This window comes from Phascolarctos cinereus, unplaced genomic scaffold (assembly GCF_003287225.1).
Source record: "Phascolarctos cinereus isolate Bilbo 61053 unplaced genomic scaffold, phaCin_HiC Scaffold_726;HRSCAF=1367, whole genome shotgun sequence".
Classification (NCBI taxonomy): domain Eukaryota; kingdom Metazoa; phylum Chordata; class Mammalia; order Diprotodontia; family Phascolarctidae; genus Phascolarctos; species Phascolarctos cinereus.
Window position 1 is genome coordinate 201,469,134 of NW_027556098.1, and position 24,852 is coordinate 201,493,985.

Consider the following 24,852-nt stretch of genomic DNA (forward strand, 5'->3'; position numbering starts at 1 on the left):
GGAAAATTAAAGAAGCAGTTGTCTTGACCAACCCAGGGAAGCCAGTGAAATGATGCCCAAAGGCAAATGAAGTCAATGACATATATATAGTGTGTGTGTGTGTGTGTGTGTGTGTGTGTGTGTGTATAATATAGTTGATATACAAGGAATAGGAAGGGTAGATAATGATGGGGAAGGGAGAAAACCTGTCTTTAAATCCATATATGGGATTTTTAAAACATCTTACATTTTTTTCTTTCAAATATTCAAATGATCCTGTGATTTCATTGATTTACACCAGCAATTATCTCTACTATTTCAGATTGTAACCCATCCATGTCTTTATATTCTTTGTGGCTTTTGTCCATGTCCTCCCAAAAGTTCTTTATATTGGCATTCCTTATTTTGCTGACATAGCAATAAAGGTAAAATGTTTATATTAGAAAGACTGGGATCAGTAAAGTTGTTTTACAGTCTTCCAAAAGCAAACCAGTTTATCATCCTTTTTCCTCTCACATTTTGGCTCGACTCATTATTCATTTGCACTGTCTAACACATATATACATACCAGCTAGAAAATCTTTATAAGCTGTCCATCTAAATAAAGATTGAAATATGTGCCATAGAAATTTTTCACTCATTTGTTCTTTTCTTTGTGGAGGAATAGGCTAAACTCCTTTGAATATAAATCTATTCCAAGCGACTTTCCTGGAATCTGCTGCAATATGCACAATGTCATTTATAAATAGGAGCATATGGAGGACCTCACCATCCACATAATAATATCTACAACTAATCCCTTTTTAACCTAGAGTCTGAGTTAGATTGCCTCCATCAGAAAGGCAAATGTATTTTGGGAGTATGCATCCTCCTGTCTTATATCTTGCTTATTATCAGAGGATTATTAAGTGGGCTTTTTTCTATTGTTGTATCTTCCAAGTATCTTGATGTATGCATGATAGGTACTTTGCAGGAACAAAGCTTATAAGGCATTAGCTTTGCCCTGAATTGAATTACATTTTCCACCATCAATGAACAATTAAGCATAATGGGATTTTATATTTTCTATGTCTTTCTCTTAATGGTAAGATAGTAAAGATGTGGTCCATTGTTGATATAGTTTTTGAAAGTCTGTTTATTCTCTACTAATAACTTCTTTGAAGATAGCTTCAATTTCTATATGAAGTTTTTTTTTGTAGTTGGTAATGTAGGCACATAAGTCAGTAGTTATTAATATCTTCTCAGTCACCATGTTTTGGTATCACTAATGCCTGAAATATTTTCCCCTTTCTTTCAGTATCTTCCCTACGATAACAGAATAAGCAAATGGTCATTTAGTCTTTGCTGAAAGACTTCTGATGAAGGCAGAACACTTAGAAACAAGATCCTCCCCTATATACCTAGCAACATATGAAAAATAGTCTTTTAGGTTAATGTACATTTAGCATTTGGGCTACATGCCAACTCATCTGAGTTGTGTTCTTTAGAATAGAGTTTGAATGATTTGCAGTTTAGTTCAAAAGAGGACTTCTGGGTCTGGTAACATGCCTGGCCAGGTAATCTTCAGAATCTTCCTAAGATAATTCAAATGGAAACAGTTCAATTTTCTGGCATGGCATTGATAGAATGTCCAGGTTTCATAGGTTTAGGACATAAAGTCAACTCAACAGCTTGTAGAACTTCAGTTTGGTAGTACCTTTTCTCTCTCCCACTTTTGTTCAGAACACTGCAAATGCTAATCTAGCTTTGGTAGACATACATTTACCAAAAAGAGTATTAGCACAAGCCAAGCACTCACATAGAAGTGGTACATTGTAGTACAAGTGGTACATGAAGGACGTTTTTAAGATCTCTCTGAAGAGCTTTAGTCTTGATTGTGAGACATTGAAGATGCTATCACAGGACCATCTAGCATGGCCTGCCCCCATCAAAGAAGGTGCTGTACAAGCAAAGCAGAATCACAGTAGCACAAAGGAAATGTAAGATGTGCAGATTTAGGGACACCTCCAACTTAAATGCTCGAATGAACTATTTGTGCCCAACCTGTGGTAGATCCTTCCATGCTAGAATTGGACTCATCAGCCACATTCAATCACCCTGTACCTTGACCCCAATGTCATGATGTCATTGGCCCTTTTTGAGTATGAAGGTTCAACCACCATAGCAGCAATATGTGAATAGAGCAGCCACAGCAAGGAGCAATCAGGATCTATATCATAAAATTTTAATCTTCACTTCTGCTTTATTTTTTAAATAATATTTTACCCTTCCTCAATTAAACATGAAAACTATTTTTAACATTTGTTGGGATTTTTTTGTAAGTTTTGAGTTCTAAATTCTATCCATTTCTCTGTCCACTTCCCCATTCCTGAAATAGTAAGCACTCTGATATAGATTATACATGTACAATCATGTAAAACATTTCCATATTACTCATTTTGTGCAAAAAAAAAAGGAAAGAAAGAAAGAAAAAAGGAAGGAAGGAAGAATGAAAGAAAGTGAAAATAGTGTGCTTCAGTCTATATTTGGATGACATTGGTTCTTTCTCTGAAGGTGGAAGCATTTTTCATCATAAGTCTTTTGGAATTGTCTTGGATAATTGGATTTCTGAGGATAGCTAAGTCATTCACAGTTGTTCATCATACAATATTGTTGTTACTATGTACAATGTTTTCCTGGTTCTGCTCACTTTACTTTGTATCAATTCATGTAAGTCTTTTCAGGTTTTTATAAAATCATCCTGCTTGCCATTTCTTATGTCTGCTTTATTTTTCAATGCTAGAATTGAAGGGACCTAAAATATATGTTCTAGAACAATGGTGTCAAATATGCAGCCCTTGGCATGCTCTCAAGTTAAAATTAAATTAAAGTGTAATTGGGAAATATTTAATGAAATAAAAATAAAATAAAACATAGAAAATATTAAATTTTAAAAGTACATCAACATGCAGCCCATGAAGATTCTTATATATTGATTAGTAGACCCTCTTTCTATTTGAATTTGATACCACTGCTATAGAGCTTGTAAAGAAAAATACAGTTCTGGGGACAGCTAGGTGGCACAGTGGATAGAGCACTGGCTCTGAAGACAGGAGGACCTGAGTTCAAATCCAGCCTTAGACCAAACAAATGACACTTACTAGCCATGTGACCTTGGGTAAGTCACTTAACCCCAATTTGCCTAAAAAGAAAGTAAAAAAAAGAAAAAAAGAATAATACTGCTCCTTTAGGAAGCAGTCTTAAAAGGATCTGGGGACCCTCTAAGATAGCTAATAGGCAATCTTAAGCAATTCAGTACAAATTAAGTTTGATGCTTGATTTAGCCTTCAAAGGGCAAGGAGGTAATGAAAGAGAGTTATTAAATAGGGAAAGAATTTTTCTCCAGGTGGGAAAATGACAATAGCCAGGACAATGGCAGCCTCCCTGAAGTCCTAATTAAATGTATTAATATATTCCTATAATCTCTTTTCTTCCTGTTTTGATTATGGAAAGCAAAAGATGTACCTTCTTATGCTAATATAACATTTAAAAAAAGCAAATGATACAAAGTCCCAAAGCCTTTTTTGATGTTAACAGAATATAGTCATAGAGTCAGTGTGTGACAATAGGAAGAATTCTGGATTTAGAGCCAGGAAACATGGGTTTAATTATTTTACTTTTCTGAGCCTCAGTTTCCTTATGTATAAAACAGGAGTAAAAATAGTACTTCCTTTATATTTTGTTCCACAGGGTTGCTGTAAAGAAAACATTTGGTGAACCTTCACCATGCTATAGAGAAATGCATTATTATTATTATTTGATAAGGCTTCATTAATTCATATATTTATTTATTTATCTATCTATTTATTTATTTACTTATTCATTCATTCATTCATTCATTCATGCATACATTCATTCATTCATTTATTTATTTATGTGTTTATTTAGGGGCTAGGACAAGGAGAGCCAAGGAAAAACTTCAAAGAAGATTTTAACTTCAAGTAACTGAGGAGCTGTGAATAAGCCCTAGGCTTTCCCATACCCAAAGAGAAAAAAAAAGTTAAAAGTTTCTCTTTAAAGCAGAATAAAGAAGATCAAGGTTAGATTATGTAAACCTTCTGGGAAGGGAATGATCCAAGCTTCCTCTATTGGAAGATCAAAACCTAATAGGTTCAGTCTGGTTAAAGTCTAAAAAAGCCAACAGTCAGGGTTGGGATTGTATTGGAAAGACTTGAGCTGCCCAAGATAAAAATGTAGCAGTCACTCCATGTTCACTCAGGAGCAAAAAGGGTATTTTGGAAATTATCCCTGTGCCTCGTACAAAGTCCCTAGTCTAGAAAACCATTTGATTCCTATACCAGCAATGACTTTCACTGAATAAACAATATTCAGACTTTCCATATGTATTGATCCTTACTTTCCTGTCTTATCTGCGTATCTGCTGATCTTATCTTTGCCCCACCTTGAACAAAGCCTACCTTTCAAGGCAATATAGCATAATGAAGACAACTTTGAACTCAATGTCATAAGAATCAGGCTCTACATTCCTCTTTAAGTTAAAGCCTGTGGCCATAGATAAGTCTCATACACTCTCTGAGCTCTAGTTTGCTTATTAATTAATCAATAAGCATTTTCTAAGTGGTAATTATGGGTCAGGTATAGTGCTTCTTTTTGTTCGGTTATTTTCAGTTATATCCAACCCTTCATGACTCCATTTGGGATTTTCTTGGCAAAGACACAGGAGCATTTTGTCATTTCCTTCTCCAGCTTATTTTACAGATGAGGAAACTGAGGAAAATAGGTTTTAGTAACTTCTCTGGGATCACACAGCTAGTAAGTGTCTGAGGCTGGATTTGAACTCAGGTCTTCCAGACTTCAGGTCTGGTTCTATATCCACTATGCCACCTAGCTGCACTAGGTATAGTGCTAGGCACAAAGAATAAGACACGCACACACACACACACACACACACACACACACACACACACACACACTTCCTGCCCTCAGAGTTTATATTTTATAAAGAAATTCAACATTTACGTTAAAAACCACACATGCATATGTATATGTAGGGAGAGAGGGAGACAGAGCAAGAGCGAGAGAGAGAGACAGAGAGAGAGAAAGAGAAGCAAAAGGATGTTTTTAGAGGAAAGCATTAGCAGGTAGGATGATTAGGAAGGGTGTTAAAGAGAAGACTTCAGCTAAGCTTTGCAGGAAACTGAGGATTCTAACAGGTGACAATGTGGAAGTAGTAACTCCTAGACCTGAGCAAAGGTACAGAAATTAGAAATGGAGTCTGATGTGTGAGGATCAACAATGACATCTGATTTGGCTGGCGTTAAGAGTATGTGAAGGGCAGTAATATACATAGGAAGGTTGGAAAGGCAGATTGAGGCCAGGTAGTGAAGGGCTTTAAATGCCAAGCCGAATAAATCATGTTTGATTTTAAAATAGGAGAACTGTCTGTAGAGCTTTTTGAACAGGAGAGTGATAAAGACAAGCCTGCATTATCTTGTATAGAGTTTAATACCTAGAAATGTCAGTCACCAATATGCAAATTTTATGACAATGTTTTATAGTTAAAATAATTAATTATTGCTACTAGATTATAATATTATTTTAAATATTACTATCAAAGTTGGCACATTTTAGGAAAATTAGGATGCTCTGCTGGGGATTTCTTTATATATATATATATACATATATATATGTGTATATATATATATATACACACATATATATATGTATATATATATACATATATATATACATATATATATATGTATATATATACATATATATATATACATATATATATATGTATATATATATATATATATCTCACATCATAGCTTTCCAAAATTAGTAAGCACACTATTTTTTAAAGTTATTCTCAAACCACTCTATTTTCAAAAGATCATGTATGTTCCCAATAATCTCTAAGTACATATGTTATTTTTTTTTCTAAATATATATTTACAGCTCATAAGAGCTTTAAAAGAGCTGTTAGGGACTGTTGAGTAAATTATAGCCATCAAAATGCCTCTAATTATATATTTATACAATTCTTTGCAGCAGATAGGAAGAAACCATTAGAGAATACTGATTTAAACAGAAATGAAAATTTTATCATCACACATTTTTAAAAGATTGAAAAATGAATACCTAGTATTTTAAAAACATGTGCACATATGTATACATTTGATCAAACTCATATATTAGTAAATTACATTTTCCATAAAATAAATGTCTAAGAAATCCATCTCCTATTAAAATCTATAGTGTCTTTTTAAAACATATATGTCATGGCTAAGGCCCTCTTTTCTGGCATGCCAAAATCCAAAAGGAGATAAGCCTTATTGCTTCATCTTCACTGTTTTCTGATCTTCTCTAATCATCCCTGCACCTATTTATACTTTTTTCTCTTTTTTGAGTCTCAGCTTTATCAAATCACTAAATAATAAATTGGTGGAATTCTGGATACCTAGTATATTAAGCAGTCCTCTTGAGTTGGTTTTTGTTAAACACTAACATTTCTGTTTTTAGTTTATATAATATGGAAGGCAGAACTCTCTTCAGTGACTGCTGACACCAACAATTAAAGGGATGTTGTTGGTATCGATGCTGGTATGAAGGCTAAGGATTGGTAATGATGGAAAACCGGAAATTCCTAGGGCCGACAGAACTTGAAATGGAAAGAAACTTTTTTTTTACAAGTCCATCCAAACTTTACCTAATCTGGGAGCACCCTCATTCACAGTCCTCTCCACTTACACTTACTACTTTTTAGACATTCACGTATGACCTCATCGTTAATCTCTACCAAGTAAAAATTTAATTTTTAAAATTTTTAGAAGCTGATATCTTTAATTTAGTAACAGTTGAAATTTGTAGATTAGAATCAATTAAAAATTTAAGTTTTCCTGAAAAAAATGATCCAATGTAACGATACCTTTTTGTAACTTTTTTTTAGTTTTCATATGCTGACAGAGATCCCCTATGGCATACTTGAGTCAGCTTTAAAAACTTCAAATTTAGGTGATATTACATTTTAGCCAGTAAGTTTACAATCATGAAAAATTAATTACTTCAAGGCTTTTTGGTTCTGCAGTTTCACTGGTATAAGGATTTCCCCAAAGGTTCAGTATTCTTGAATACTGGTAATAAACCTCTCCTTTTAGCTAAGCTGTTCCTCAGAAAATAGACATTTATTTCATGATCAGATCTATACATGAAGGTTTTCTGACTTTGTGGAGCCTACTATCATTTGGACTTTGCTGTAATAACTTGCAAGAACATGGAGTTATTCATGCATCCATTCTGGAGAGCAATTTGGAACTATATCCAAAGGACAATCAAACTGTGAATATACTTTGATCCACCAATACCACTACTAGTTCTGCATCCCAAAGAGATCATAAAAAGGGAAAGGAACTACATATACAAAAAATATTTAGAGGAGCTCTTTTTATGGCAGTAAAGAATTGGAAATTGTGGGGGTACCCATCAATTGGGGAATGGCAGAACAAGCTGTTGTATATGAATGTAATGAATACTATTGTGCTATAAGAAATGACAAGCAGGCAGATTTCAGAAAAAACCTGGGAAGACTTACATGAACTGATGCAAAGTGAAGTGAGCAGAACGAGGAGAATATCTTACACAGTAACAGTAGCATTGTGTGATGATCAACTATAAGTGACTTAGCTCTTCTCAGAAATACAGTGATGCAAGAAAGTTCCAAAAGACTCATGATGGAAAATACTGTTGACATCCAATGAACAAATTGGTGGAGTCTGAATGCACATCAAAGCACACTATTTTCACTCTTTTATGCTTTTTCCTTTTATTCTGTTTCTTATTTCTCAGCATGACTAATATGGAAATATATTTTACAAGGTTGCATACATACAATATATATCAAATTACTGTGAGGGGTAAGGGCAGAAAGGGAAGGAGGAAATTTGGAACCCAAAGCTTTATAAAAAAAGAATGTCAGAAGTTATTTTATATGTAATTGGAAAACTAAAATACTATCAAAAATAACATGGAGTTAATCAAAATGTCTTTAGATATTAATGTAGGCCTTTAGTCCTAAAAAAGTCATTGAATTAAAATTTGAATTAGCAGAAAACTGGTTGGCTAATAGGATGGCTATTCTCCTGATATCCATAAGCTTTTGTGGGCTTGGCATGCTGTACATTCAGTACTCAGACTTCCAATTACAAACCACTCCTGTCCCCTTTAGAAAAGAGTTAAAAATAACTAGGAAGGGCTTAGATTCTTAAAATCTAGCTACTGCTCAGATTCTTACAATCTAACCAATAGCTCACTAACATTCAGACTCCTCAAGAATCTGCCCAATATGTCGGATATTGTAATAAACCTTGTCTTTGGCTGAAAGAAGACTTGAGTCGAATTCTTTCGGACAGGACCCCCATGTTGTGATATTGGGGTTCCAGTACACCTAAACCTCTACACCTCATTGTGTGGTTCTCTGACCCGGAAAAACTGCCTAATACCATGTTCTTCACCAGCTGAGACTGGAAGGTACACAAGCCTCCCCTCTTCCTCAATCTCTTTTTTGCCCTGTAATTGGGTGGATTTCCAAGCAGCTAGGAAGGTTTGGCTTGGAAGTACTTTTGGGCCCTTGGGCAACATTTTCCTGGAAGCATCACCAAGGTTCAGCACATCCTGCTCAAGGTTAAGAAGCTCTCCTCTGAACTTGGGTAAACATGCTCTTCTTAAAATTGTAGTTTTAACTATTATGATGAGATGTTGATTCTTCCCGTAAAGTAATTTGGAAATGCATTTAACAAAACTGAAGTCACTTGATTGGTAATAGGTTTGTTTCAAGTTTCAAATTGGTGAACTTTTTCTATCAGTTACGTCAAGCAACTTTTCATAATTTGGTTACTACTAAAGTAATTTGGATATTCTTTGATTCTTGTTTTAATGTGTAAGCTTGCCAGAAAGCTTGTTTGGATTTTGTCTTGCTGAGAATTTGCAGTTATTTAGGAATAATAGCTAATGATTGCTTTTTATACCAGGACAAATTTCAATTTCAGATGTAAAGCCTGGAAAAGTTTTTCCTATGCTGTGATTGGTAAGACTTCCTGTAAAAGGTAAAAGCTCATAGGATTTTATTTTGAGTTGTCTAATGGATCATAATCCATCAATAATCAATAATCCACCATCTGAGAGAAACGCCACAAGCTACTCAGAGAATGTGATACTGGTGGGAAGTCAGCATTGGGAAAAGCTGAGAGGACAATTTTAGCCTCAGTCTAAGATGGGATCCTCCTGCCTATTTCCTCATTATGTTTCTTTGTAAAGGAATGTTACCCAAGTGGCTATTCCTGAGTCTGGCAATGACGTGGCTTTGATACTGCTGGGGTGGAAAACTTTTACCTGCAGAAGTGTTACTTAAATTTCCGAGAAAGTAATAAGATCAGATAACCCTGCAGGTCAAATGTAAATGATTTTAATGCAGCTCTTACTCTTAACAGTTTGACTTCTCATATATAGAGGCTCTGCAGTCTTTTCTGTCGGATTTATATCTTCCAAAATACAGTCCATTCACCTACAGTTGGTAGTAAACAGTGGGTACCAGCCAATGTCCCCCCCATCATTCCCTGCATGCAGCCTGTGCTTAGTTCCAGTCAACCTCCTTTTTGGGACCCCCTTGAGGAAGGGACAGCTCTATGCTCCTTGCTAGCAGGAAGCAGTTTGAGAAGCCAAAACCTTCACTACTTACTCCAAAAGAATTTGGATCCCATTTGTTTGAGGAGGGAATGATGAGGATGGGAGTTAGATACCTAAAAGGATAAACTCTGGACTTTTCCACATGGCCAAATCTCTGGTGTTTTCCTGAGGCTGTAATCCCATCAACTGGCCTTTCAATGTGGCTACACCCAATCTCCCAATTCTGTCACCTTTAACCCAGCTCTAGCCCTCCATTGCCTTACCTCCCTATGGCCCTAGGCCACTTCCCACTCTTAATCCTATCTAGGCTCCATTCTCCCTTGGCCACATGGTCCAGGTCCCTGAAATTCTATTACCTCAGAGACTATTTGGCCATTCCTAGATCCCTCTAGCCACTGCTCAGATTCTTATAATCTAACCAATAGCTCACTAACATTCAGACTCCTTAAGAGTCTGTACAATATGATGGATGTTCTAATAAACATTGTCTTTGGCTGAAAAACACAACAACTAGGAAGCCAAGAAAAATACAGGACATTAAGAAATGACACAATTGGTGACCTTGCTTAGTTGGCTTCTCAGTTCTCCCACCTATAAGCCCCTTTAACAAAGTGGTATTTGAGTATGTGTATTTCTGAGGGGGGTATGCTTAGGAACAAGCCAATTTAGCTCAGTGTAGTCCAATAGATCAAATTCTTCTCTATGTCCCATACCTTTGCAGACATGGCTAAATTGGGGCTAGCTCAGTTTTTAAAAAATCAATATTTACTAACTTTCCAAGGCACTTTTGGAATCCTACAGAGAAGTGGACTGTTCTTTTGGTGCTCTATTACAGGAAGTTATACTTTCCATATGGATTATCTGCTTCTCTAACCTTACCTTTTTCCATCTCACAAGACTGGACCATAGAGCCTCCCCTCTACCTATAACTCCTGCACCTGTTTATGTGTATACAGGGCCTGAGTTTAGTTAGCTGACTCAGATCTTCAGTGTTCCAACTTTCAATTTAACCACTGTGTCTCAGCACCATGTTTCCAAACTGACCTGGCTGCCAACATTGAAAATATTCCTGATTTTTCTTCATGAAAAAACAACTGTATTACTGAGTGGTTAAAACATGGTTCTTTGTTTTGATCATTAAAAAAAAAATCCAAGCTAGGTTTGAAAAAGTTCCAACAGGTTTGGGTGCCTTTCTTGTTGTAGGTGCCAAAAGGGTATGATATTTTAAGATAAATTACTCTTTCACACTTATATTCTTAAAAAAAAAAGTGGAAGGCTCGTATAAGAGTTAAATCACTGAGGAAACTTTGGGATACCTTATATTTGTCATGTGTGCCCCATTTTCCTGATAAGCAAAAAGAGAAATAATGATATAAGTGATTAGAACAGAGGAGAGTTATTCTTTTCTTAAATTCAGTTAGAATATGCCTTATAGAAGGTTTAAATCAGCATGTCTAGAAATCCCAATGTGTAAATAGCCACAAACCTAATTCTAAGGGGTAACTGTGATTAGAGAGAAAAGGTTTAACTTGAGACTTACATTTGAAGTATTGGAAAGACAACAATTAGGAGCTGTGCCCAAGCTCAGAGATTACTGGATTGAAAGCTTCCCAGATACTTAGGTATAGCTCTGAATGAAATCAAAGTATGTATTTGTGGAATGTGTGAGAAGCTAAAGCTCTCCAGTTTTTAATACAGGCTTTTAGGTTTGTTGAACAAACATGGTTTGTGAGAGAATTACATTTCTGTTAGCTACTAAGACCTTGTTATGTTATATCTTGCCGAGAAAGAGTTTAATTTGCTTAAGATAGCAGTTGAATCCCATTCATCAGAAGAGAAGCAAGCAATGACTCCATATGGACAGGAAAATGAGACTACTGCCTAACAATTTCTTGAGTCCTTTGAACACAGAAACATAAACACACACACACACACACACACACATACACACACACATGCCATAAGGTATCCTGCAGAACTATGGGATACATAGTGGCAAGAATAGTTATACTTCCCATGTTTGATGGTTTAGTTTTGGTGTTCCTGACCAAATTACATCCCAACTATGATTTGTCCAGAAACAGTTGTTTCAACAAGACAGTCCCAAGATCCCTTCTTTGATAGTTTTTACCTTTAGAATTTCTTCTAAGAGAGAATAATTATTCTATAGGATCAATGGCATGCATCTGCCAGAAGTATAAGATATTTTTCTGGTGGCTCTGGTTATAACTTGCATTTCTCCCCTTTCCCCCAGCCCTCCACCTCATGCCACATTTGGTGACAGGTAAGTCATAGTGCTATGACTGCTCATGCAAACATTCCATTCTTGAACTACTTCCCAACCAGCTTTTGGAAAGCAATCTGTCCCTGCTTTATTTGCTTGCCAACTTTCAACAATTATGTAGTAAAAATGGAGTGAAAGAAAGCAGTTCTACAAGACCTTGGCAAATATTAAGTTATCTCAAGATAGTTTATATTTAAACATTCTTTCACTATACAAAGTAAACTAACAAGATAAAAGGAAAGCATATGTAAGTATATGTTTATGTAAGTATTTGTATGTGAAAACATTTACAAAAATAAATCCAATTTCTTTTTGGTGGGGAGGGAACTAATATCTGGGCTGGGGCAGATGGGGAAAGTTTTCATATAAGGGTGGTGTTTGAACTGTGCTTTGAAGAAAACTAGATATTCTAAGAGGCAGAAATGAGATGGGAATGCATTTTAGGTGTGGTGGATGACATTTTTTTTTTTGATGGCCTCCAGAACACAAGTATCAAGTGAGTTGCTAGTAATAGTCCAGTATGGTTGTAAAATAGACTACAAAATAGGAGTTGTTGTTCAGTTGTTTCTGACTCTGTGACCCCATTTGGGGTTGTTGACAGAGATACTGGAATGGTTTGCCATTTTGTTCTCCAGCTCATTTTACTGAGGTAAAGCATGTTAAGTGACTTGCCCAGGGTCACATAGCCCTGAAGTGTTTGAAGCCAGATTTGAACTAAAAAAAGATGAGTCTTTCTGAGTCTAGGCCCAACACTCTATCCACTGTGCTACCTAATTGTCCCATACATATAGGCATAGATTGAAATAAAGCTGAAAACCTAAGTGATAATCAGATTTTAGAGAGTTTTAAAAGCCAGATGTTGGAATTTGTCTTTTATCTAATACACAGTAGGGAGTCACTGAGGTTTGTTGACTAGAGCAGTGGTAGAGCTATCTGCTAGTAACACGTGTCATCTCTTTTGAGTCTTTAAAAAGAAAGACTATAACCGCTTTTATGGTAATCTAATTATTAATTAAAAGAAAGAAAAATGAATGAAAGAAAAAATGGGGAAAAAACATTTTAACACAACCAATGTATCAACTGAGTCTGACAACATACACGTTTCACACCCTTGTCATCTACCTCTGCAGAGAAGGGAAAGGGTTCCATTATCTCATCTCTTCTTCTGGTCCTTTAATTTTTTCGACAGTACTGTGAGAGTGATAATTGCTGCTATTTAATGGATGAGGCTCAATGAAATCAAACATCACACAACTAGTTTAAGGCAAAACCTGGTTTAGAAAACAAGTCTTCCAACTTCTAGTCCATTGCCTGTTAGAATGTATTATACTCCCAACACTGTATTTTGCTGTCATTACTGGGTTGAGAATAATAACTTACATTTATAAACTACTTTAAGGTTTACTGTTAGCTTTTCCCACACCAAATGTGTAAGGTAGGGAATTCATTTGTCATTGTTCTTATTTATGAGATGAGGAATCTGAGTCTCCAAGACATTAAGGGACTTGGGACAGAGCTGGGACTAACACTTAGCTCCCCAGACTCCATGTCTAGCACTCTTTCTTCAATACTACCATAGTACCTCATTAATCTTTGCATTTTAATTTTTAAAATTCCAATACAAAAAGCAAAAGCACATTACTGAAAATTATTATAGAAGAAAATGAGATCACTGAGAAGTGGTGTTACATATTCTAAATCCTTATTTCCTTTCTCCTTTCCTTCCTTCCTCTATAGACATAGGTAGATGGTAAATAGAACATTAGACTCTAGTCAGCAAGATCTGAGTTTGAATCTGCCTTCAGATACTATGTATATGAGTCTGAGCAAATCTGTTTGCTTGTATATATAACAGTGATAAAAATAGCACCTGCCTTTCAGGTTGCTGTGAGGATAAGTTGGGCAATATTTGTAAAGCACTTTGGAAACTTTAAAGTGTCATATAAATGACGATCTTACTACTTTATTAGGAATCTTAACACCAGATAAAATAAGTATGCCGATATATGTGGTAGAATAAAAAAAGTCTTGTGCAAGAATATAACCTCTATAGTTTACTTTTTTTGTTGAATATACAATAAATTCAACAGCTACTTGTTCTTCTACCTCGTTTTGCCATATTTAAATGAAAATAACTTTTTGAAGCCACTTTCAAAGCACAAAAACAACTATGACCTGAACTTAGGTTTGACTATTTTATTTCTCTCTATGAACTGATTCCATCAGTTTGTGCAAGTAGTGAATTCAGTATAAACTATTCGGTGAGCTTGACACATCTCTGGGAGATTGCCTTGAGCAAATTCCCATTTCTATTCTCTATTGCCTCCACGTAATTAATATCTTTTTTTTTAACTTTGATTATGAAGAAGTCATGTTTCACTAGCCTCTGGACGTTTTTTTCAGTCTTAGAAAGAGATAGCAGAATTATCATTAAGACATTCTAATTCTATATCATTCTTATGTTAAGGCCTGGTGTTTACTGTAGAGTATTTCAGGTCTTTTGAGTTGGAATACATACTATGTTAAACACTCCTATATCATACCTAGACTATAATACACACTCCCAGGCCATATTCTTGAGACCTATTTTTAGATATGCATTTGTGTTAACACATGCATTGTTAGTAAGTTAAAATGCAATTCTAACTTTTTTTCTTATGTGTTAAAATGTTAGTACTATCTAAGTCTTCTCTCACACACAACAAACATACAACATAAGATGATTCTCCTGTTCATATTCTCAAGAATTTTTAGGGCTGCTCTCTGAATGAAGCCTTTTCCCCACAAACTACAATGGCAGAGTTTCTCTGCTATGTGGATCCATTGATAACTAGTGAGATGAGCTCTCTGGTCTGATTAATTTTTGTATACAAATATGCATGGCTAATGATTGAGTCAGCTAAAAAAAACAACACCCTGAGTTTATTATTCAAAGGAGTATTTTCCAAAGTAACTTCAGTGTTTATGTTGAAATTCATATGGTCCTAAACATTCTTAGAGAAAAACTAAGTACTATATTAACATACTGTTAAAGAAAGAATTAGTTGGATTCCATTACAGGAAGAAGAAACAATAAGTATAATTCATTTCCATTTACTCAGCCAAGAAAAGTAATTCTTATAACATTGAAAAGGAATGGAACTATGGTAACAGTTAATAACAGTTTTCTATTTCTTCTCAAGTTCTTCTTACATTTATATCTGATCTTTATCTTTTGTTCTTTTGAATGTGTGTGTATATGCAAGAGCTGAGATTACAGACACAATTGGCTTTATCATGCAAGATTCTAATTATAGGATTTGTATTGCCACTATCTTCAGAGCCCTATTTCTACAGTCTTTGTTAAAGGACCTATGTTTAAATTTCTCATTGCGCACACATTCTTAAGATAAAATAATGGTATACTAGAAGCTCTTTTTTCACCTTATAACATCTTCAACTTCAAAAGAGCTATCTTGGGTCACACAATTTTCTTCTTTTACAAGTCATTCATCATAGCTTCTGACTGAGAATCAGAGGAAGTTAAATATAGCTAATGCCAAGAAGAGGAGATCCTTCAGCTGAATGTAATTTAATTTCCATAGCACTTAAGTCAAGAAGACTGTGTCATCTCAATTGGCATTATAACTACTAAGCATGTTTTCATGACAAGTTAATTAGTTTCCAAGTACTTGAATAAATGCTAAGTGCACACTTTAAGTGTGTCATCAGCAGTGAAGATGGGTTTTGCCTCTTTTGGGACATCCCACAAAATCTGTATCCATCTAAATAAAATATCATGGCATTAAAAAAAAATCAGATGGGAATTTTAAATTTCCATTTCTTGTTGGCTCTGTGATTAGTCACAGCATCATCAATTTCTACAGATGGCACAGTAGTGATTCAAAAAAGAATACATTGGAGTATTTCATTCATAACCTAATAGGGTTCACCATATTAAAAATATCATATTATAATATTATATTTAGGAGATGAATTGATGTTAAAAATATTATAATTTTCCCTTCTTCTCAAGTATTCTCAATGTATCTTTGAGGCAGTCTGATGCAGTAGAAAGAATGCCGGAGTTGGAATAATGAGACCTGTGCTTGAATCTCACCTCAGACCCATTGACTGTGTTAAACATGGGTAAGTCACTTAACTTCTTAGGGCTTCAATTTCCTCATCTGAAATGAAAGGCTATGGAGAAAAGTTTCCTGTCATAGTGAATGTTAGGCTTGGTATAAGAAAGACCTTTATTAAAACAGGACCTTTAACATAAGCTACCATAACTATAGATAGATATTCAAATTCCTTAACTGTGGATATTTCCCACATATGAAATTAGAGGTATTGTCTCTATTTCAGTAGTATAAGGTTAAAAATATTTGCATTATTGACCTCTCAGGATTGATGTAATCAAAGCAAATTGTAAAATGCTATATAAATTATTATAATTAAACAGTATTGATATATTCACTGTTAGGTATATCCAGATAAAACCTATATGGCATACTTGATAAAGTAACAGGGATGTCAATGTTGGCAGTGTTTACTGGGGTGGGGTTGAGAGGGTGGCTTTGATTTTTTAAAAAAAAGTAAGTTAAATTTTGAAGAAAAATGAAGCATGATTTCCTGCTTAATTCAAAGACATGTTGATATTTATGTCTACTACACAGATTTTTTGTTATTTCAGTCAAGTGACCTAGGTAAGATATGTAAGGAAATTTTTCAAGCCATGTTGAACTGGAATGTGCCTTAGTGAGAAGTGCAACATTGCTTAACATTGGTGAGTTCACAAAAATCTCTAGTTCCTTTTTATTGTGGAAAATATTTTTGGAATCTCCTTAGTGATCCAAAAAGGAAACAGTGCTGAGGAAATTGACCTTTTTTTTCAGCTTCATCCCTTAATGATTGCTGGACCTGTCACTCAGCTACAGGCTCTGATTTCTGCATCCATGTGTGCCTAGCCAAAGCAGCTATTGACATTCCAGTGAGGTAACAGAGGCCATGAGCTTGCTCACCATCTTTTCATGATTCTATGCATAGTACACAGAAAAATAAATTATACAAAGGATATATGTTTTAAGACAACAATCACTTTAAAATTCAACACCCTACACACACACACACACACACACACACACACACACACACACATACACACATACACACAGAGTTAGTCCCACTTGCAAACCAGTACTTGAAAATTCCTTTCCAAATATTATTAATATACATATATTATTAAAGTCAGGAAATAAAGCCCTGATCTGTAGCTAAACAAGAAGTTTTAGTAACTATTTTATTCTTCTAATTGTTTTTTATCTGAATCAGGTGGATTTAAAAAGAAGGGGTAAAAAAACAAAGGATTCTCAAAAGTTGTTGGTGATAGAAACATTGGATAAAAACCAGAATATACGTTTTCTGTTTCTGTCTCTTTGCCAAAAGATGGTTAAATGTGCCACAATGTTGACTGTCACCCAAAAATGCAGAACAATTCCAAGCTGATGATTTGGCAGAATGGAGAACAGTTCGGTTGGCATTCTCTTTGAAGGCTATGAAGATACTGCTAACAGAGGTAACACACCTGTGCCTGTCAATGTAAATTATACTTTGGCACAGCTGTGCCTATAAGCTGTGACTGCTGATCTTCTCTAAAAGTTGTATTTTTTTCACCCTTATAAATAAGGCAGCTGGATTAATCCACTCATCAAACAGATAATTATTGGGCACCTACTCTGTGCAATATACCGTGGTAGGTGATTTGGGTGATAAGACATTGAAAAGAAGTTTCCCGCACAGCTACTTATGCTTAATCTTGTACCTAATAGTTGTTGTACTTTCTTGTTATTGCTTGTTTATTTTTCTGGAGCACATGTTATAATTAGAAATTCTAAATATATTTAAAGTAGATGATATTTTGGTATAGTTATACCCCTTTGCAGAAAAATGACTAGGGCTGTGCCCTTTGCAACCCTTGAAACACTACATCATTGCTAGTTATGATTGTTCTTATTTTATAGCTGCCCAGGTACCATATTATGGATTATGGGCTGAGCCACTTCAATAGTTGGGATGCTAATCCTGAAGAAGAAAATGACCAAGCATATTTGTTTTTGTTTTGTTTGTGAGGCAGTTGGGGTTAAGTGACTTGCCCAGTCACACATCTAGTGAGTGTTGTGTGTCTGAGGCTGGATTTGAACTCAGGTCCTCCAGGGCTCGTGTTCTATCCACTGTACCATCTAGTTGCCCCATCAAACATGGTTATGATTATTAATATTTTCCAAATACTGTGCCTTTCCTATTCTCTACTGAGGCCTTTCTAAGCTACGTATTGACAGAGGGATTTCTACTCTGTAAGGTTTAGAAGCAGTAGCAGAGAGGAATGGACATAATGGTCGAAGATCTCTAGCTTAAATATCAAATTTAGACATTAGAAAAGGAGATTGTATTTAGAGATTAAACTTCTTAAAATATAGCTTCTTATGAAAGAGTGATAGAGACATGCATTCTGCCATCTTTAAACAGTATTTTTCAGTATTCACATATATTTAAATTTAAATGAAGTTATGTCCAATTTGAAAAACAAAACAACAACCTAGAATCATAAAATCTTTAAGCTGGAAAAAAACAAACAAACAAACAAATAAAAGCTTGTGTCACCTAAATGTTTACCTAGTTGAAGTGACCACCAAGTAGCACTGCTAGCCACTAAGTTGATCCTATTCTGTAGCAAAACTCTAGGCCAGTTTCACACTCACCCACTGATCTTTTGCCCTCCACCCTACTAAGAGAGAGTGCTGGGAAAGTGCCAATCATTCTTGGACTCTCAGAGAGAGGATTAGCATCTATCTCAGCTCTGCCCTTACCTGGGTGGCCATGATGATTTACTAAGTCTGGGGAGGGCATGATTAGTATGGATTTACTCATTCATAATTATCCCCAAGGCCTTTTCCCACAGCAAGCTCTTCCTCCTCTATGGATTTATTATATTTGACTGAGCTTCAGTGGAGATAACATGGTGTAGGGGAAGGAGACCTGGGTTTAAATTCTGCATCAGTGTCTAATTGTATGACTCTGGGTAATTTATTTAACATTTCTGAGCCTCATTTTCCTCATTTGTAAAATGAAGATAATAACACATTAAATACCTCATATGGCTCCTAGGTGGAACAGATGAGATATGTGGAAGAATTTTATAGATTCAAAGTCCTATTTAAAGGTCAAGTCTGATGATTCAACCATTCTTTTCATGATAAGTTTTGCAAAGTTGTCATCATCACTCTTTGAGGCATTCTGAATTTGTGAGTGTCTCTTTAAAAATGTGGCATCCATATTAAGGTGACCTCAAAATGTTCCAAATGATTCAATTGATTAATCCTTTCAGTTACTATCTTATCAAAGATGAGTGAAAGTTTTAGTTCACAAATCCTTGAAATGTATCTTTTATACAATGCAAGACTAACACAAATGTTATGCCGAGGTCCATTCAAAAGTGTGTAAGTAATGGGCTCATTGATTGCATGATTAAGAATTTAGTGTGAAGAGGAAGCATTGATGAACCATTTCCACGTCAAATAAGTTAATATTTGGTGTAATCTGTGAAGCCTAATTATACCTCTTATTCTAACACTTTTTGACAGGGTCAGATCCAGGCGGAACTGTCTATTAGGAAAAGTTTGCCTCTGATGACAATATCTCTTCTTTTAGCATCTTTTTTTCTGCCCTTATATCACCACAGCAAGATAGTGTCATACTACCACTGCCCTCTAGGATTCATCCTGCAGGCTTCCCCCCCACACACATTTTTCTCTCCTTAATAATGAATCATCAAGGTCTTATTGTAAGAAGTTTAAGTCAAAATGGGCTAAGGTGTTGCCTCTCTTAGGTAGTGAATCATTTTTAAGCTTGATAACTTCAAACAATTGGTCTGAAGTCTATTCAGTGCCATTTGAATCATACCACACATGCACATCTGTATATTCACCTAGAAATAGGAGTAAGTTTTTCTTTTTTACATATTTCATCTTCAATTCAAAGACCTCAGGAGTTTCCCTCTCCCCTCCCCATATAAAGTCTTTTAAAAGCAACTTTCTATCCAGATTATTTTTCAGATTGATAGTGAATTTATTTCCTTGTCCTTTCTTGTAAATTCACTAGAATGCTTACTGTTCTTTTGCTCCATCTATCAGGGATAACATATGTAAATGCCTCAAAAAAGAAATTGGTTTTCAAATGTGCAAGCTCATAATTTGAGACCAGTCTGACTGAATACAATTTGGTTTACAAATGTAGGCTGACATTCAAAGAAAGAAGTGGCAAAACCGGGAGAAAGGCACTTCTATTTTTACAAAACCACAGTACTTCTTAGTGCTGCAGCTTCTGCTAGCGTGCATAATGTCCTTTATGCTATCCTCGTGTTGTGTAAAGTAATAAAGTAGATTTTAGCCTTAGACTTTTACCCTCTCAAAACCTGATCTGCAATCAATTCTTCTAAGAGTAAGCATTCTAAAGTCATTCTCTAGCTAACACCTTTCCAGTGAAAACAAACAAAAAAATTAGTAAAGAAAATACATTAACCAGTCAAATTTTAATATGTTTGTTTCAGAAAGTTTGTCTTACTGGAATGAAATCAAAACAAAACTAAAGAGCAAACTAAAAATGAGATAGAAAAAAAATTAGGGCACAAAATAAAAAATTATAGATTAAATTAGAAAGGACTTTTGAGATCATCTAGTCCAACTCCCTAATTTTATAGATGAACTTGTTTGTTTCAGTCATTTAGCTTTAATATTTAACTCAAAAATGGCCTCATTGATGAATAAAGCACATCTTAGTTGGTCTCATGGAATTTGGTGCATTATTTTTATGAGAAAGGTGGAAAATGTATATGAAAGTATTAAATGGGAATAAGAATCTAGGACCTTCAGAAAACATTTTTAAATGGTCCCAAGGGTAGGGAACCTGCAGTCTCAAGGCCATATATGGTCCTCTAGGTCCTCAAGTGTGCCCTCTGACTGAATTCAAACTTCAAAGAACAATCACCTTAATAAATGGATTTATTCTGTAGAACTTGGCTCAATTGGTTTTTTTTTATTTTTTTCTCCAGGCAGTCAAGGTGTTACCTTATAATTTGTTAGTAGTTTCAAAAAGGTATAACTTTTCATTTTGTTAAAAATATTAATTTCCAAAAGTGACTCCACATGGAAGATTTGGAATCAAAGGAAGTCTTGGGTCAAATATCAGCTCTGCTGCTCACTACCTATGTGAAATGAACAAATCATTTAATGTCACTCAGCCTCATTCTCCTCATTTGCAATTGAGGAGGTTGTATTTCATGATACCTAAGATCACTTCCAGCTAAATCTGTGATCTTTCAATATTATTTAATTCAACAAAGGTATAACATCGCTATTCTAGGGACTGTAGAATATGAAACTTTTTTGAAGGTAGTGACTGTCTCACTTTTGTATTTGTATCCCTAGCCCCTAGGACAATGCAAGATACTTAGTAAACACTTAATAAATTCTTATTAACCAGCTATATAGTATAGTTCCAGGGGTGAGGAACCTGTGTACTTGTATAACTAGCATATCAAATCATCTCAGAAAAGAAGTCATATCATATGATTTCACATCATAACATTTGGGTCACATCTTGTGAGCAAAATATCATTCCCAACAAATGCAGCCAAAAGTAGCTGCCAGAGTTCTGCTTTGGGTAGCCAAGATGGCAGAATAAAAAGGTAGTCGCTGTCACCCTCACCTATCAATCTCTGAAAACCTAGAAAATATCACTGTAGGAAAAAAAAAAACCCTTGAACAGAAGAACTAGAAGAAAGACGAGGAACAGCAGTGCAGCAGCCCAGCAAACGGATCTGCCAGTGCCATAGCAAAAATAAGGGAAGCCGCACTTCAAAGGGCCCCAGACAGATAAGCACACTACAGCATCCACCTGCAATGAGCTGAAGAAAGCAACTGTAGAGTCTTCCTAAAGTCCCAGCCTTGCTGACTCCAACCCAACACCAGGTAAGCTATCAGAACCCTACAGCCTCCAACTGTCAACGAGGAGGAGATCCTGAAGCCCAGATGGTAGAGCAGGCAAACAACCATGCCTGGATCTCCGAGTGCCTCGGTGAGGATGGGGAACCGTTGGAAACCAGTTCAGAAAACCACCAGGTGCCTCAGCACTCTACCTCAAAAGAATCTCCCAGTCAATTAGCAGAAATGAGGGAGACAGCACTGCAAGGGGCCCTAGGCAGATAAACACCCTGCAGCACCCATCTAAAAGGAGCCGAAGAAAGCTACAGGAAAGGAAAAGTAGGCAACCTAGAATTGCCTGAAAGTTCCAGCCTTGCTGATTCTAGCTCAACAGGAGGTAAGCTGCCAGAACCCTACAGCCTCCAATTGCCAACATAAGAGGCCCCAGAACACAAAGCCAGGGACCAAGACCTAGGCTCCCAACACAAGAAGCTTGGATCAGTGCCCTCTGTTCCCCAGCAGGGGAGCTCTATCTCTTTAAAGGCCAGGGAATAAAGAAACACCATGAGTAAAAAGGACCATACCATAGATTCATATCATGAGAAGAGTGAAGATCAAGACAGAAATTCTGAAGAGGACAACATTGTCAACAAACCCACATCTGCAACCTCAAAAGGGAATATGAACTGGTCTGAAGCTCAAAAAGCCTTCTTAGAAGAGCTCAAGAAGGATTTAAAAAGTCAAATGAGAGAGGTAGAAGAGTCCTTAAAGAACACAACTAGCAAACTGGAAAAAAAGTACACTGAAGAAAACAAATCCCTTAAAAATACAATTGGCCAATTAGAGAAGGAAGTAAAAAAAAACTAACAGAAGAAAACAATCTGTTAAAAACTAGAATTGGAGCAATGGAAACTAATGACTTTATGAGAGAACAAGAATCAGTCAAACAGAAATAAAAAAATGAAAAAATAGATGAAAACTTAAAATATCTCATCAGTAAAACAACAAATCTGGAAAATCGATCCAGGAGAGACAATTTTAAAATTATTGGACTGCCTAAAAATCATGATGAAAAAAAGAGCCTGGACAGTATCTTTCAGGAAATCATAGAGGACAACTGCCTGGAAGTCCTAGAACCAGAAGGTAAAATAACCATAGAAAGAATATACCACTCACCACCTGAAAGAGATCCCAAATTGACAATGCCAAGGAATATAATAGTAAAATTCCAAAATTACCGGATGAAAGAGAAGGTGCTGCAAGCAGCCAGAAAGAAACAATTTAAATATCATGGAGCCACAGGCAGGATTACACAGGGCCTTGCAGCTTCTATATTAAAAGACTTCATGGTGTGGAACACGATATTGCATAAGGCAAAGGAGTTTGGATTGCAGCAAGCATCAACTACCCAGCAAGAATGAGCATGATTTTTCAAGGGAGGAGATGGATATTCAATGAAATGGGAGACTTCCGAATTTCCTGATAAAAAGACGAGAGCTCAACAAAAAATCTGATCTTCAAGTACAAGATTCAAAAAAGACAAAAAAGGTAAATGGGAAAGAAAGATACAATGGGTTATTAATAAGGGCAGACTGTTTACATCCCTACAAGGGAAGATGTCACTTGCAATTTTTTGTTTGTTTGTTTGTTTTGTTTTTTTAGGCAATTTGGGTTAAGTGACTTGCCCAGGGTCACACAGCTAGTAAGTGTCAAGTATTTGGTCTGAGGCTGGATTTGAACTCAGGTACTCCTGACTTCAGGGCCGGTGCTCTATCCACTGTGCCACCTAGCTGCCCCAAAGCTCTTGAGAACTGTATTCTTACTACACCATGTTAAAGGAGTACACATAAAGGGGGTGGATATTAGTTGACTTTGATGTAATGATAAAAACAAATCTAATCAAGTGGGTTAAATGGATCCAAGTAAGTGGACTAGTCTGTACACATTAGAAAATGTACTGAGAAAGGAGGAGGCAGACAAGGGTAAATTACATTACAGAAAAAGACACAAAATCCTATTACAGCAGAGGGAAAGAAGGAAGGGGGGTGAGCATTGTTTGAACCTTACTCTCATCAGATTTGGCTCAAGAAGGGAATAACATAATCAGTTAGGTATAGAAATCTGAGTTGCCCTGTAGGCAGTAGGAGGGAAAAGGGGAAAGAAAAGGTAGGGGGACAGAAGGGAGGGGAGAAACAGTAAGAGTAAAAGGGAAGAAAAGGGAAAGGGATAATAGAAGGGAGGAGAGACTGAAGGAGGTGGTGGTCAAAAGCAAAACACTAGTGGAGGGGAAAGAAGAAAGAAAAGCATAAACAGGGGAGAAAAAGGATGGAGAAAAGGACACACATAGTAATCATAACTGTGAATGTGAGTGGGATGAACTCTCCCATTAAAGGGAAACAGACAGCAGAATGGATTAAAAACCATAATCCTACAATACGTTGTTTACAGGAAACACATTTGAAAAAGAGTGACACATACAGGGTGAAGGTAAAAGGCCTGAGCAGAATATATTATGCATCAGCTGAACTAAAAAAAGCAGGGGTAGCAATCCTGGTCTCAGACAAAGCAAAAGCAAAAATAGATCTACTCAAAAGAGATAAGGAAGGAAACTACATCCTGCTAAGAGGCACCACAGACAATGAAGTAGTAGTATTACTAAACATATATGCACCAAGTGGTATAGCATCCAGATTCTTAGAGGAGAAGTTCAGGGAGTTACAGGAAGAAATAGACAGCAAAACTATACTAGTGGGAGACCTCAACCTCCCCCTCTCTGCACTAGATAAATCTAACTACAAAATAAACAAGAAAGAAGTTAAGGAGGTGAATAGAACATCAAAAAAGTTAGGTATGATAGACCTCTGGAGAAAAGTGAATGGGGATAGAAAGGAATATCCTTTTCTTCTCAGTGGTACATGGCATGTAAACAATAATTGACCATGTACT

General features: G+C 35.9%; 1 protein-coding gene across 1 annotated transcript in view; it reads right to left on the minus strand.

Moving 5' to 3' along the window:
* ZNF804A (zinc finger protein 804A) overlaps nt 1–24,852 on the minus strand; it is a 400,085-nt gene that overhangs the window by 128,586 nt on the left and 246,647 nt on the right.